This window comes from Nansenia antarctica, assembly GCF_963989245.1.
Source record: "Nansenia antarctica genome assembly, chromosome: 8".
Taxonomy (NCBI): domain Eukaryota; kingdom Metazoa; phylum Chordata; class Actinopteri; order Argentiniformes; family Microstomatidae; genus Nansenia; species Nansenia antarctica.
In genome coordinates, this window is record NC_137678.1 from 46,336,432 (window position 1) to 46,346,373 (window position 9,942).

General features: G+C 53.2%; 1 pseudogene across 1 annotated transcript in view; it reads left to right on the plus strand.

Annotated features, from left to right (window-relative positions):
* LOC308163699 (exportin-1-like) overlaps positions 1 to 9,942 on the plus strand; it is a 240,826-nt pseudogene that overhangs the window by 40,657 nt on the left and 190,227 nt on the right. The window lies entirely within an intron of this gene.

Consider the following 9,942-nt stretch of genomic DNA (forward strand, 5'->3'; position numbering starts at 1 on the left):
GTGTATGAGGTCAGGGGTGTTGTATTATGTGCTGCGATACTACCCTAGTGAGCAAAGTCCGAGATCCTTTTCGGGCCAGGGAGAGTGATCCATGAGAGAGTAGTCCAGAGGGGAGTCCAGGGGTCGAGCTAGGGAGGGAAATCCAGATGAGAGTAGTCAGAGGGGGTCCATACAGAAAGTTATGTCCAAGCGTTGGATCTCCGTCTGTAGCAGGGTTAAGTAGGCGGCTGTCCAGGTGGTGATTGGGACAGCTGGGCTGAAACGTAATAGCCCACACCTGCTGCAAACAGAGCCAGAGATCCGGCCCACTCAATCCGGCCGGGAGGGGGCGCCAGAACGAGGCTCACGGGGGCGTGTCGGATTAGGAGGCACAACAGTACCCCCTTCCTCAGGGGAGGCACCGGACGACGGACCCAGGGCCCCGGGGTTGGCTCGGTAGAAATCCTCCAATAGGGCGGGTCGGCGAGATAGGACGCAGGCACCCAAGTCCGGTCCTCGGGCCCGTAGCCAACCCAGTCCACTAGGTATTGAAACCCGCGACCCCGGCGGCGGACCTCCAGTAGTTTGTTTACCGTCCATACCGGGTCCCCATCATCCAGGACACGGGGCGGCGGCGGAGCCGGGCTGGGGGAAGACAAAGGGCTGGCGGCCACAGGTTTAAGCTGGGAGACATGGAACACCGGGTGTATTTTGAGGGAGGGAGGAAGGGTCAAACGTACCGCCGTGGGGTTGACGATACGGTCCACGGGATAGGGACCAACGTACCGGGGGTTGAGTTTCCGGGTGGAGGTTTGGGAGGTCTGGAGGGGCAGGTCCCGGGCCAACAGCCAAACCCTCTGACCTGGCTGGTAGTCAGGGGCCGGCACCCTCCGCCGGTTCGCGCTCCGCCGGGCGCGCTCGGTGGCGCGGAGCAACGCCGCCCTGGCGGTTCTCCACACGTTGCGACACCGGCGGAGATGGGCCCTGGTGGTTGGGACCGCCACCTCCAGCTCCTGTTGGGGAAACAGAGGAGGTTGGTAACCCAGGGAACATTCGAATGGGGACATACCAGTGGCGGCGCTCTCCATAGTGTTGAGGGAGTACTCCACCCACGGCAGGTATTTCGCCCAGGAGGAGGGATTGTGGGCGGAGACACATCGGAGAGCGGCTTCCAGAGCCTGGTTGGCCCGCTCGGCCTGCCCATTGGACTGAGGGTGGTACCCGGAGGTGAGACTGGTGGTGGCCCCAATGCCTCTGCAGAAGGCCCGCCAGACCTTGGAGACGAACTGGGGGCCCCGGTCAGAAACCACATCCGAGGGGATCCCGTGGAGGCGTACGACGTGGAGAGTTAGGAGGTCCGCCGTCTCGGCCGCTGTGGGCAGTTTCGGGAGGGGAACGAAGTGGACCGCCTTGGAGAACCGGTCCACGATGGTGAGAATGGTGTCGCACCCCTGGGAGACAGGGAGCCCAGTAACAAAGTCCACGGCGATGTGCGACCACGGTCGGCTGGGCACCGGGAGAGGCTGCAGGAGACCCGCAGGAGGCCGATGGGAGGCCTTACTACGGGCGCACACCGTACAGGCGGCCACAAACTCCCTGGTGTCCCCCCTGAGATTGGGCCACCAGAACCTCCTCCCGATGAATGCCGCCGTCCGCCGCTCGCCGGGGTGGCAAGCGAAGCAGCTGGAGTGGCCCCACTCCAACACCCTGGCTCGGACAGCTGTAGGCACAAACAAACGGTTAGGGGGTCCGGTCCTAGGGTCTGGTTCGGCCCGCTGAGCCTGTCTCACCAAAGCCTCGACGGGCCAGGTTACGAACCCCACCACCCGGGACGGGGACAGGATGGTATCTCCCCCCTCAGCGACACCCGAATCCGCCTTGGGGAACTGGCGGGAGAGAGCATCAGCTTTGACGTTCTTGGAGCCGGGACGGTAGGTAAGGGTGAAGTCGAAACGACTAAAAAAAAGAGCCCAGCGGGCTTGTCGAGAGTTGAGCCTCTTGGCGGACCCAAGGTAAGTGAGGTTCCTATGGTCAGACCACACCAGGAACGGTAGTTTGGCTCCCTCCAGCCAGTGTCTCCACTCCCTCAGGGCCTCGTGAACCGCCAGCAGCTCCTTGTTGCCCACGTCGTAATTTTGGGCCGCGGGTTCGTAGCGCCGAGAGAAGTAGGCGCAAGGGTGTATCTTCTGGTCCTCCCCCGACCGTTGAGAGAGGACCCCCCCGATCCCCGTGTCCGAAGCATCTACCTCTACGATGAACTGTCTCTCGGGGTCGGGGTGGATCAGCACTGGCGCGGAGGAGAACAGGTGTTTTAGTGTGCCGAAAGCGGTCTCAGCAGCGGCGGTCCAGCAGAAGGGCCGTGAGGTGGAGGTAAGCGCAGTGAGCGGCGCTGCGACCTGGCTGAACCCTTTAATGAACCGCCTCACAAATCCCGCGAACCCCAGGAAGCGTCTAAGTTGGGTCCGGTCCGTGGGCTGAGGCCACTCCACGACGGCCTTGACCTTGGCAGGGTCCGCCCGCATCTGTCCGTCCTCCACCACATTACCCAGGTAGGTGACCGAGCTGGTGTGGAAAACGCACTTCTCCCCCTTCACGAATAAGCGGTTCTCCAGGAGCCTCTGCAGGACTAGCCGGACGTGCTGGTGGTGCTCCTCCACGGACCGAGAAAAAATAAGAATGTCGTCAAGGTACACAACAACAAAAATGTTTAACATGTCCCGAAGGACATCGTTGACCAGGGCCTGGAAAATAGCAGGGGCATTAGATAGCCCAAAAGGCATGACGCGGTATTCAAAATGGCCGAGGTGGGTGTTAAACCCGGTCTTCCACTCGTCCCCCTCCCTGATGCGGACTAGATGGTAGGCGTTACGTAGGTCCAGCTTGGTGAATACCTTGGCATGGGTGAGGGGTTCGAAGGTGGAGCTAATGAGGGGAAGGGGATAACGGTTCTTTACAGAAATGTCATTCAGAGCCCGAAAATCAATGCAAGGTCTGAGCCCACCGTCCTTCTTGGATACGAAGAAGAATCCAGCCGCGAGGGGAGAGGAGGAGGGCTGGATGATACCAGAGTTGATGGACTCCGTAATGTAGTTACGCATCGCCTCCTTTTCAGGGAGTGAGAGGCTGTAAAGTCTACCTTTAGGAAGGGTGGCACCAGGCAGGAGGTCTATAGGACAGTCATACGGGCGATGGGGTGGAAGGGAGAGTGCCTCGTCCTTGCTGAACACCTGGCCTAGGTCGTGGTAGATGTGAGGAACCCCGGTGAGGTCAGGCGGAGTGATCTTAGACTTGGGGTCGCTAGAGGGAGACAGGGCGGAGCGAAGGCAGGAGGCGTAACACGTACCTCTCCAGCCTAGGATCTGGCCCGAAGCCCAGGAGATGTGAGGTTCATGTCTCTCGAGCCAGGGTCTACCCAGCACCAGGGGAGACGTGGGGGTCTGAAGGACAAAGAACCGGATCTCCTCGGTATGATTCCCGGAGATCGTAAGAGATATAAGCCCAGTGGTGTGGGTGATAGTTCCTAGGGAACGGCCATCAATGGCCCTAGGCATGATGGGGCGGTCTAGAAGGACTAGGGGGATGCCCGCCTGGTGGACTAAGTTTTCATCGATTAGACAACCATCAGCCCCGGAGTCGATGAGGGCGCTGACAGACAGGGTGTCCTTCCCCCAGGTGAGAGTGGCAGGGAATAGGCGACTGGGGGTGACCTGGGGCTGAGAGAGAGAGGTGTTGCTCACCAGTATGCCCCCTACTGGTGAGCTGGGTCTTTTGGCCGGACAGGACACGCCCGGATGATGTGCCCCTCCTTGCCGCAGTACAGGCACTGCTTGTTGAGAAGCCTCCGTTCTCGCTCCTCTCGCGAGAGCCGAGAGCGGCCGATCTCCATGGGCTCCCCAGCCCCGGAAGTAGCCACGAGAGGAGGCAGCATGGGCAGAGAAGGGGGCGGGGTCGTTCCGGCGCGATAGGTAGTGGGGCGCGTGACAGCTCGCTGGACGCGGTCGGTGCGTCGTACCTGGAGGCGTGCATCCATCCTAAGGGCCAGGGTAATCAGCTCATTAAGGGTGCCGGGATCGTCGCGCACCAACAGGTCCTTGATGGAATCATGTAACCCCTTGTGGAAAAGGCTGAGGAGGGCTCCGTCATTCCAGCCTGTCTCCGTGGCTAGAGTACGGAACTCGACCATGTACTCGGCTACAGAGCGGGAACCCTGGGAGCTAACAAGCGGCCGGTTACATCCTGCCCGTCCTGGGGGTGGTCGAACACGAACCGGAACTCCGCTTTAAACAGGGGGTAATCCGTGGAGTATCTTGAACTGCTCCCGACAGCGGCTATGGCCCATTTGAGCGCTTTGTCAGCGAGTAGAGACATGATAAACGCTACCTTGGCCCCGTCGGAGGAGTACTTGGAAGGCTGGTGCGTAAATACTAATTCGCACTGGGTCAGAAAACCCCGACAACAATCAAAGTCACCATGGAATGGAGCGGGGCTGACTAACCTGGGTTCCCAGTGAGCGACAGGAGGATAGAGCGAAACGGGGTTCACAGGATCGACCGGGGGATTAGTCATCTGCCCAGATATGGAACTCGTGTCAGGGGGTGGTCTGCTGCCAGCGGCGATGAGGTCCAGAGAACGCTGGATGGAGGCGAGAGACCCGGACAGGGCGTCCATCTTCGTCTCGAGACTATTTACAGCCCCGACGGTGGCACGGGTGGTATTCTCCAGTACGGCTATCTGGCCTTGGACCGTGGGGAAGGCCTTCTGGAGCTCGGCCTGCAGACTGGTAAGTTGCGTAGCATGGCTATTTACCTCTCTGCGTAAATCTACGACTAATGGGAGAACCCCAATACCCGGGGAACCACCCTTGTTCTCTGGAGTTCCACCTTGGCTCATAATGGCTTGGACATACTGTTATGCACACCTTGAAACTGGAAAAGCCAAATGTGGTGGAACCCCAGAGAAACAGAGACAGAGGCCAGGAGAATATATAATGATTTATTATGGATGATATAAACAAAGAAATAGGCCCTACACTAACTAGTGGAAAAACAAACATAAGGTGTGATGCAGGCGATAGTTATGGGGTGTGTAATTATACTATGTGTGTGTGCGTGTATGAGGTCAGGGGTGTTGTATTATGTGCTGCGATACTACCCTAGTGAGCAAAGTCCGAGATCCTTTTCGGGCCAGGGAGAGTGATCCATGAGAGAGTAGTCCAGAGGGGAGTCCAGGGGTCGAGCCAGGGAGGGAAATCCAGATGAGAGTAGTCAGAGGGGGTCCATACAGAAAGTTATGTCCAAGCGTTGGATCTCCGTCTGTAGCAGGGTTAAGTAGGCGGCTGTCCAGGTGGTGATTGGGACAGCTGGGCTGAAACGTAATAGCCCACACCTGCTGCAAACAGAGCCAGAGATCCGGCCCACTCAATCCGGCCGGGAGGGGGCGCCAGAACGAGGCTCACGGGGGCGTGTCGGATTAGGAGGCACAACACCATCGTCAATAAACTAGGCGGCCACATCACAGGGGAGATCCCCCAGATCTTTGATGCTGTTTTCGAATGCACCCTCAACATGATCAATAAAGTGAGTATGATCACCTTAACATGGGATAAGTTTTAACATGTTGCCATGGGGTGCGTTCAGTTAGGCAAAATGTTCACAACGTTGCATATAGAAATGGAATACAGAGCATGAATCCCTATTCCACATTACACACCCCGTTTGAGAATCTAGCTGACGGCTTTGAATGGTGATCGAGGCCGCCTGTTTTGGGTGGGATGTTTAAAAGTTCAAAAATAAAGTTACCGAGTGAGGAATGCACGTAGGTGGTGATTGAGGGTAGGAAAATGTTTTACAAACTCAACGCCGAAGTCTGTTGCTTATGTACCTGGGTCTCATCTGTACAGTATGTCCCTTTGCCTTGTCTTTCATGGTTTTTCCAGGACTTTGAGGAGTACCCTGAGCACAGGACGCACTTCATCTACCTGCTGCAGGCCGTCAACTCCCACTGCTTTCCAGCATTCCTGGAGATCCCACCTGCCCAGTTTAAACTGGTGTTGGATTCCATCATCTGGGCCTTTAAACACACCATGCGGAATGTGGCTGACACGGGTGAGGATAAGTTAAACCAACATTGTGTCATACGTGTCACATTCTAATGCTTTGGTCCGCATATCGGGATCTGATCGAAATAAAACTTGAATACATTTCCGCGTGGTTGTTGAAAATCAATGACACATCGCTAGTCAACTAACACAGCTTGTTTTGTGAGCCTGCTAACAATGTAAAACTAGTTAACTAGGTAGCAGTGGGAATTACTCTCCGAATCCATTGCGTTGTTGCAGTATTTTGGCTTGACTAGCGAGTTTGTGTCGAGAATCTCGACAAGTTGAAACGTAGTTCCGTGTTTCAAAAGAAAAGTCGGAACATTTTGATTGGTTGCTGATATGCGGACCAAAAGACTAGAACGTGTCACGATATGTACTGTACGTGTGGTTGGGGAGTCCAGATCAGCCAGTACGGTCCCTCTTTAGTAAGTGTGTGTGTTGCGTGTGTAGTAAGTGTGTGTGTTGCGTGTCTCCTCCCAGGTCTGCAGGTCCTGTACACGCTGCTGCAGAACGTGGGCCAGGAGGAGGCGGCGGCCCAGAGCTTCTACCAGACCTACTTCTGTGACATCCTGCAGCACATCTTCTCTGTAGTCACAGACACGTCACACACTGCTGGTGAGCGTGTGCATACATACAGTCACTGCCACAGAGAGTGGAGGTGATGGATGTATGCAACATTGGTCAATGTTTTAGGGAATATATCTCACAGAATATAGTAATGCGAGAATATACACAAGGCCTGCTTCCACATATTAATAGAGGATGTACTGGTGGTATGAGAGATACCTCAACTGCTGCCTAGTATGATCAAATGAGTCTATTTAATTTTTTGCCTATTGAACATCAACGTCATGTTGCGTGTTTTTGCCAACTCCCCAAGTCCACTGACCCTCCCATGTCCTGCACCACCTATATCAGTCTTACATTAGTGTTACATTACCAAAGCATCACAACATTTTAGCCTCCGGGCTGCACAGAGTAATGAAAACACAGTGTTCATGTAACTCAAGCCAGTGTCATTGGGTTTCTGCCGTCTGCCATGTCTCTTTTTCACGACTCCGTACGGTTCTGTGCTCGTGTCTTCCAGGCCTGACCATGCACGCGTCCATTCTGGCCTACATGTTCAACCTGGTGGAGGAGGGTAAGATCAACACCACCCTCAACCCCTCCAGCCCTGTCAACAACCAGGTGTTCATCCAGGAGTACGTGGCCAACCTGCTCAAAACAGCCTTCTCCCACTTACAGGAGTGAGTTTTAACATTCTCTTTTTTCCTAACTTAGGTTTCGAGTGTCTTCTGTGTATTTGCTGTGTTGTTGATGATGTTTATGCCAGCCAATAGTATGTTGTCTCATAATGTTATGTGTCCCTTCCTTCAGTGCCCAGGTGAAGGTGTTTGTAACCGGGCTGTTCAGCCTAAACCAGGATATTCCTGCCTTCAAGGAGCACCTTAGAGACTTCCTGGTCCAGATTAAGGTGAGAGTCCCTTTTTAAGACCACCTTTGATGACGTCACAATTCAACATTCAAATTCAGAAGTGGATTATAGAGCCTGGAAGTAACTAATAGTTACCTCAAAATTAAAGTAGGCATCCCAGTGTGACATAAATCAAGTGTTTTAGACATGTTTTAATGAATGGATCCCCTTTCTAAACAAAATAAGTCTCAAAAGACTAAGTGAAGGTAACTCAATGTTTTCCCCCCCCAATCAAGCAGCGCCATAAGCCTACATTAAAGGGAAGGGATAGATGGATAGAAGTTGTTTTCCTTAGTGAGCTAAGATGGGTGGATGCTGAGGTATGGTTTCTATAAATAACTGTTCGAGTGCAGGGCCAGGGGTCTCTCTGTCTCTCTCTCATGCACAGTACACTGATACGCGTCCCCCTCCCACACACACACACCCCCTCTCTGTAGGAGTTTGCAGGTGAGGACACCACAGACCTGTTCCTGGAGGAGCGGGAGTCGTCACTGCGCCAGGCGCAGGAGGAGAAACACAAGCTGCAGATGTCCGTGCCGGGTATCCTCAACCCCCACGAGATCCCAGAGGAGATGTGCGACTGAGCAGCGAACCAAACTGTACAGGCGTTGAAACAAAGAAAAGTAACCAACACAGAATCTGAACCGATAGAGGCAGGTGTGCGGCAGGACAGGCGGAGGACAGAGTGGAGGCTTGTCGACCAAAACAATGCCAATATTTAAATGACACCGTGTCACCCTGTGGCCCTTTTTACAGTGTGTTTTTTATATGGAGATTGTTTGTGTGATATCTTTTCTGAACTGTTCCTCTAATCCAAATGTATGTTTGTTTGGTCCATCCCCATCCCAGAGCTGGCTGCTTTTTTGTTTTCCTACCTATTTTTTTGTTATTATTATTATTCCTTTGTGTGTGTGTGTGTGTGTGTGTGTGTGTGTGTGTGTGTGTGTGTGTGAGAGAATTGTTTAGTTTTTTCTTTTCTTTTTAAATCTGAGGAATGTTTGCGCAAAAGGGCAAGTCATTGGCTAAGAGGCTTCTAGGACTTCTGTGTCAGGCAGACAGGAGAGTGATGTGGTGTTTTAGGCCAAGCCCAGAAACCACTATGGCTCCTACTCCTGGTACAATCTGTGTACATCTGCCAGGTCTTAATAGGAATAAGCAAGATGGCAAAAAAATAATAATCCACCAAGTCTTTGATGGCACGATGGAGCTGCTACCATATTGCTTATACCTATCCAGACCCTTCAGATCTGTTTGTGTATAGGGTGAGTGAGCTAGGGATTGTTTTAGACGGGGCCCTGGTGTGTAACCCTGCATCTGGGGCCCTGCATTTTATACTAATGTACTTGCCAGCACAGCTAATTAGACAAAAATCTCTATTGACAAATCCCCCTTCTCTAAGTTACATTTGTCGTGAACATGTTTTAATTAAAGTTGAGACTTTTAGCTGTCTCTAGGTTCAATTTCTCATAAGTAAAAAAAAAAAAAAAGAAGGCATCTCCATTCAAGGCATCCCTTACAGTTGTTCACGGTCACCCTGGTTGTTTGTATAGTGCTAAAACGCTCCCGTTCCTTTTCAGTCATAATTCATGTATGTGCTGAAATGAGCTTGTGCTGAAATGACCATTAAAACTCTCCCGACACAGGGTGCTGTGCTCTGGGGGTAACTGGAGCCCTACTCCCCCTTGACCCAGTTTTAGGGAACCATTCCAGGCATCCGCTGTGAGGGTGCAGCATGAGTGCACTGCTTCAACAGGGAGCCAGGTTTTCCCCAGTGTGCAGAGTCCACGCTGAGCTTACCAATATTCCTGAATATGTTCGCAGGAGGATGTTATAGTTAGCAGCTACCTACACAAGCAGGTAATCACTGTCGCACTTAAGGGAAAAAAAGTGTACACACACACACACACACACACACACAATCAAGGCCCCCCCAGAGGACCAAACCGCAGACCATGTTATCCTGGATTGCCCGGTGTACCACCCACCCAACGGAATGCACGGTCTGTCGGTATTAGATGACGAGACCATGACGTGGCTTCTGGAGGGGTGTCCAGAAATATAGCCCGGGTGAGCCCCTCAACCAGGTCTCGGGGTGGTAAAAGGGTAGCCCCTCGGCCCAGAGCCTGGTGAAGTGGAGAGGAAACAACAACCCATACGCTGAAGAAGAAAGGCCCCCCCCATCATCCCCTAAAACAAATGTTGTTTTACATTACATTGAGACTGATCTTGGATGATATACCTTGTCTATTGTGGTTGGATGAATACATTGCTTTATCCCTGTACAAGGCCTCAAGCCAAAGAGACAGATATGAATATCATAACAAATGTGTTTAGCAAAGTTATCATGAGTCCAACTTCGGTTAGTGTCTTTGGTGTGGGGGTTAGTGAG